Genomic DNA, 6,253 nt, shown 5'->3' with positions numbered 1-6,253 from the left:
TCCATTTTTAAGGGTTCGGCATCTCCAGTAGTAAAACTCCCACAGCCGTGACATTTGGTGAGGACACAGACTGTAGACTACTAGAATAGTTTCAGTTTTTTCAAAAATTTTTCCTTTTTTTTCCTTTTTCCATTTTCAAAGTCAAGTAATCAAAAATGTGTCCTCTGCTGGATATATTTAGTCATTTGATTTGCAGGAAACGATTCTTTTAAAAACTCTCAAAGCCAAATGTCAAAACTGTGGAAGTCTTATTTCTGGAGATATTCAAGCAGGGTTTTTTTGAGGGTGAAAGTACACAAATTCTCAGGTCTGACAACATGAATATTTTCCAAATTCAGCCAAAAATATTTTACTGAACTTAGTTTTGAAAAAGCAAACAAACAGATAAATAAACTGTAAACAGAATCAGGAACTCTACTGTCTGAACTGACTCCAACTGACCTTCTCTAGTACAAATATTTTGTTCACCTTCATATAAGTTTGTGTTATTTTTACTTGAGTAAAGTGCAGGAACCTCCCAGAGATTAAAGAACAATCTGATTCATTCTCCTAACAGCTGAAGAGATGCGATCAGATCCGATGTTCTCTGTCTCATTGCAGCACCAGGTTCTTTAGGAGTTCCATTCAGGAGAACAGATGTTTATGATTCAGATCAGCAGAAGACAGAACAAAGCTCAGACGCAACTGTGGAACATGATGGACGAAGCTGAAAGAATCCTCTGAACAGGTGACACCTGTTCTCCTCAGCTGGAAGTTATTCACCCTTAAAATGTTCTCAGTTCTGCAGAGTTCTGGTGATGTTTGAGGGAAGTTTTTATTTTTAGTTCCCAGAAGGTTTTTTGTGAACGCTGGACAACTACTTTGCCATCATCTAACACTGTTTACCATTCTGGGTTTGTTCTATAAAGTGCTCCGTCAGCACCATCCACCTTTGTTGATACATCATGTTACAGAAACGTTTTATAAAAATCATCCGAAGCCATGAAAACATCTGTAAAACATTTTCTCAGCATAATCATGGAACACAGTCTGAGAACACCCTTCTCTGAATGATGCAGGTAAAATGTTCAGTCTTATAGGAACACTGTTTACAGCCAAATATTCTTGAAACGCTCTCAAAACATTAGATTAAACCTTTAGAACATTATTAGAACGTCTAGGTTACGCTGACCGGCGTTGTGGGAACATTTTTTGCTCTGACAGACTGAATCCACACGTGGTTTAATTTCTGTCTCTTTGTGTTTGCAAGTGAAAGAAGTCAAGCTGAGGAACACATTGGTTCCATCAGAGGTTCTCACTGATGTGTCTAAGAACCCTGAGGAACACCATAATCACGCGACTGAAAAGTAGCGTTTAGAAATCACAGGCTTCAGCCTGAGTGTGTCTCCCTCTGCTGGACGTTGTGTTCAGGGATCACTGAGGCGTGCAAAGGTTTTTCAGAACCAAAACCCCTTAGCACACCCTGACAAAGCTCTCTATGAGCTCCTGTCGTCCTTGATTCATTTAACAACTGCACTCAGGATAACCGGTCCTACAACGGCGGTTGTCAACTCAGTAAATCAACCCAGGTTTGTCTGATCTGAGTATGAGCGCGTACAAATGAATTGGGCGGTGTTATCCGCATCTGACCAATCACGACTATGGACAAGTCTGGCTGCAGAGCGGCTCACTTTACCGCCGAGGAGCAGAATATAATCTTTACAATATACGAAGAATAATATAAAAACATCATAGGAGCAACAAGCAGCACCGTCACAGTGACCAAAGCCAGGAAGGAATGCTGGCAGAAAACTGCTGACTGTGTGAATGCACAAGTTCATGAGTTTACAATTAAAAACAAATACGATCACTGTTCCATCATGAAGGCACGTATCAGACAATAAGCACATCTGAGGGTCTTCTATAAATGGTGATGCCATTTTGTTAAGAACGACTTCGTTTTCTGCTCCTTCTGAAGTTTGACAGGTGAACTGATTGTCAGTGACCCAGTGATCTCAATCTCCAACATAACCTGCTGCTCCGCGGTTCAGACGTGGAGGACTGGACGTGTTTTGTTCTGATGTATTTTATCAAACCAAACTAGTGTTCTGCTTCGTGTTGTTGCGGTGGGAGGCTGCTGTGTGTGTTTCGGTGAACAAACCCAAGTTAAGCGTGAAGTTCTGCTCTGGATCTCTGACACTGAATGCACAGACTAACACACAACACAACACAATGTGCTTCTGTGTTGTGGGTTTTGCTTGGTGAGACAATAGTATGTTTCTGTTTCATAATGAAACAGGCAGGGTGTGTCTGGGTTGTTGGAAATATCTGCAGTTGATCTGGGCTTGTTTTCTGGATAACCACCTGGGGTGTGTTCTGCGAAGCAGGATTTGGGATTAGCGAGGTAAGTTCAGGTTAAATCAGTTCACCTGCAAATTGTGAGGGATCACTGAGGAATGTGAGGGTTTTTCGAGACCGGTAAAACATCGCACCCTGACGAGGATCTCTATGAGCTCCTGTCTTCCTTCATTCATTTTTTTCCCTGTTGGCTGCAGGCAATGTCATATCAATACCACCCCACAGCAGTGAGCTGATTTTAGCATTAAAGCTTGTATTTGTAGGATACGCTAATAAACCTACACAGCTTTGAATTATGTTTTCATGTTTGTTCTGTCAGACCCGATTCTTTAGTTGAAAGCCCAAGAACAAACCGGAGAAATCTTAGGTTCTCAGATGAACGTGAGGTTACTTCTGAAGCTCAGGCTTTAATTGTCTTTACTACAACCTAATTTGCATAGTGGACTCTTTTCGGAGCATTTCATCAGTTGAGTTCTTTCCAATTTCTGGTAGGGTTTCATTTCCAGAGTTGTGGTCATTGTCAGTCAGTGAGGTTCCTAAGTCAGTCCGAACCTCAGTCAGTCTGTCGGGTCTTGAGTCAGAGCACAGTGTGTCTTATGGATCCAGTTGTTCAGTCTATCTTCTTTCAATCATACCTTCACCCAAAAAACATTCTCAGTCCACTAAAAACCTCTCTACCTTCTTAACTACTTTCTCTGCATTCCCTCTTTGCACCTTTTCTGCATCTCTTTGTTTGCTCCTATCTTTCCTCACACTCCCATCTGCCTGCTGGTGAAACCAGTCAGTAGGTGGAGGAGTGGCACAATCTCCAAACATTCCTTTCTGCTACATTTCTCTTCTAAAATCTACAAATCTCTTTAACCCTTTTTTATTCTCATCTTTTGGAACTTACTTTAACCACCTGATTATTGTTTTCAACCAGTACCGACCCCAAAAAGCTGGATTACAGTCTGTCCATCTATCCACAAATCTCTGCAACATTTCAATGATTATTACACGTATTATTCAGAGAGGGTGAATGGTGCAGTGCCCGAGTGAAGGACCCAATCAAGAGTCTAGTGCTCTGTGATTGTTGAGGGTTTTCCCAGCCTCTTCACTCGTTTTAATTCACCACCTCAAATAACACCCTAACTGAAATATCCCCTTTTATTGTATTCCAATCCCCATGCACACAACTACTTGAGATCTGTGTTAGTGCAGGAATTCTCAAGCAGTCTGTACTGTCTGATACACTCACACATGCACAGTAAAATATCAATCAAGTAGGAAACCCCCCCCACATTTGTATGAAAAATAAACTTATCACCGTGTTCCTATGAGAAAGAACAAACTCATCCCTGTCTCCTCATTAAGATTTTTTTTTTTTTTTCAGGCCAATCCCTGGTATTTTTTTCATTGGGCTGATCCCTGGTATTATTTTGTCATCGGGCTAATCCCTGGTATTGATAGCCAATTAAACTTTCCCTCACGTAAGACTATGTGTTCTACACTTTGCATGTGACCATTTCAGTAAAAAAATAAAATAAAAATCAATCATTAATCATTCCCCAAAAGACAATTACGTTGCCTTTAGTGATCAGAGATTGATCTTATTCAGACCATTTCTTTTGGTATGCCCAATATGCAGAAATTTCAAGTGGAAAAGAGGTTTTCTGCTCACCGTTTTGTTTTAGGCGCCTGGAATTGTCTGAAAAAGACTCCCCGCCAGTCGACTCCGGCAGACATGGTCTCAGAGTCAACCAATCCGGGTCACAGCACCAAAATTGTTACACCCAATTCTTTAGTAGGAAACCCAAGAACAAACCGGAGAAATCTTCAGTTCTCGGATGTAGAATTTATTCAGGTCACAGGAAAAGTGAGACAGCGCTGGCTTCAGAGAGACCCAGAGGAATCTCATATCTCGCTGAACTGAGTTTTTCCAGGTTCAGGTTACAGATATCATCTTGGGCTGAGCCTGCTGTGAACAGAGATTGGACTTGCATGCTATCGAGTTTAATTGGCCAGTTACCAATGGACAGGCATACCTCTTCCGCGCTCTGTTCACGTCTTTGAAATTTGGTAAACAATATGTGTGGATGTTGTTGGTACGCCGTGTAGCTAAAGTAACAATCCTATCTGAAGGAACAGGGGAGGTTCTGCTGTCTCTCGGTGTGTGAACCAGTTCTCAGCGGCCATATTGTCTTCAAGGACGTGTACTGTGCTCAGTAGAAAAACACAAAACAGAATCATAGGCTCAGTGGAAAAATACAGATTCAGAATACATAATAGCTCGAAACATAATTAATTATAACAGTTCTTAATTTGTTCCCACGTCCTTTTTACAACCCGCCGGGGTTGTAACAACGTGCTTCTGTGTTGTGGGTTTTGCTTGGTGAGACAATAATATGTTTGTGTTTCAGTATTAAAGAGGCACCGTGTGTCTGTGTTAAGTTGTGACGATCAGCAGTTGATCCGGGGCCTGACACAATGGAAAAGATCGATAGCAATGACAAGAATCCAAAAAGAGCTGATTGGTGGCACAATGTGTAGAATGCCGAACTCGTATTTTTACTGCTGGACTACATGATTTTGAATTCTGTCACCATACTTGAAAAATACACGTTTTTTATTTTGGCCAGCACGTTTCGTTTTGCTGTCAGTAGATGATATTGACATAGATATGGACTTTATTATTAACTAGTAATCTGCATGTTTTTCAGCAGATCTATCCTCATGTAGTCTCTTTATCTTCACACACAGGCAGGTCTGGTCATGACGAATCTGTGAACGCAACTGGAGCATAAATACAGTAAACATCACCAGTCAAACTGGAACACCGGCTGTTTGGCTGACTGCTTGGAGGCTGGATTATGCTTTCCATATGAACATGACGCGCAGAATTGGCAAGAAAAAAACATGTGTGGCTGCTATACTCTGCACGGCGTCTGTTACCAACCTGCAGGGGGCAGTGTGTCGCCAACACAGTACCAGATTGGAGTAGAAGAAGTTTGGCATTGATGACATCACAACCACAAGGTTGCAGGCCGCAATTTCACACCACGAATTGTTCATCACACGGCTATAACGGTCATCTCTGTGTGAAGAATCATATAAATGCTTGTGTTTTTTAACTTCTGCCACTAGGAGATCTTCTTCGTCCACCGTGTTTTCTGCGGGTCTCTGTGTGCATTTTCGGAGGTTCACGACGTGGAAATTTTCCGCTTGAAAAGGACCGCGTGAGGAGGTGTGGCTGCTAAAAAGACGTAATTTGTTCGCATGGAGCCACGTGGACGCGTCGAGCGTAAACCAGGCTGGACGCGGCTGCCATGTTTCACTGGCAGCTTTACATTGACTGCACCTCATAGAACGGACTTTAATTCTCCTTTTAACCGTGTGACTGAAAGATTTATATTATTCTGACTTGGATTCATTGTTTATTAAAGTGTTTTCTTTTGTTTGTTTAATTTTGGCATTTATCAAAGTTTACACAATGACTCACAATAGAAGCCAAACCTCATAAAACTACAAACACATGCTATAAAACCTCAAACAGACGCAACACAACACAAAAAAAGACAAAAAAAGACACTAAGCAACCATGAAAAGATACAAAAATATACACAATGACTGCAAAGAGCTGCAAAACTACAAAAAAACAAAATAATGGATTATAAAACTCCATGAAGAAACTAGTAGGAGATGCATAGCTACACAGAATGAATGCAAAGAGACACACAACGACACAAAAGGTCCGCAAAGACAGAAAAGGTACACAAAATGACTCCAAAAAGGGCTGCAAGGTGGTTCAGTGGTTAGCCCCGTTGCCTCGCAGCAAGAAGGTTGAGGACGGTGAGGACACCCGGGATCTTTCTGCATGGAGTCTCCATGTTCTCCCCGTGCAGCGTGGGTTCTCTCCGGGTTCTCCAGCTTCCTCCCA

The sequence above is a fragment of the Stegastes partitus genome, unplaced genomic scaffold (assembly GCF_000690725.1).
Source record: "Stegastes partitus isolate 25-593 unplaced genomic scaffold, Stegastes_partitus-1.0.2 Scaffold996, whole genome shotgun sequence".
NCBI classification, from domain to species: domain Eukaryota; kingdom Metazoa; phylum Chordata; class Actinopteri; family Pomacentridae; genus Stegastes; species Stegastes partitus.
This window is presented reverse-complemented; position numbering follows the sequence as displayed.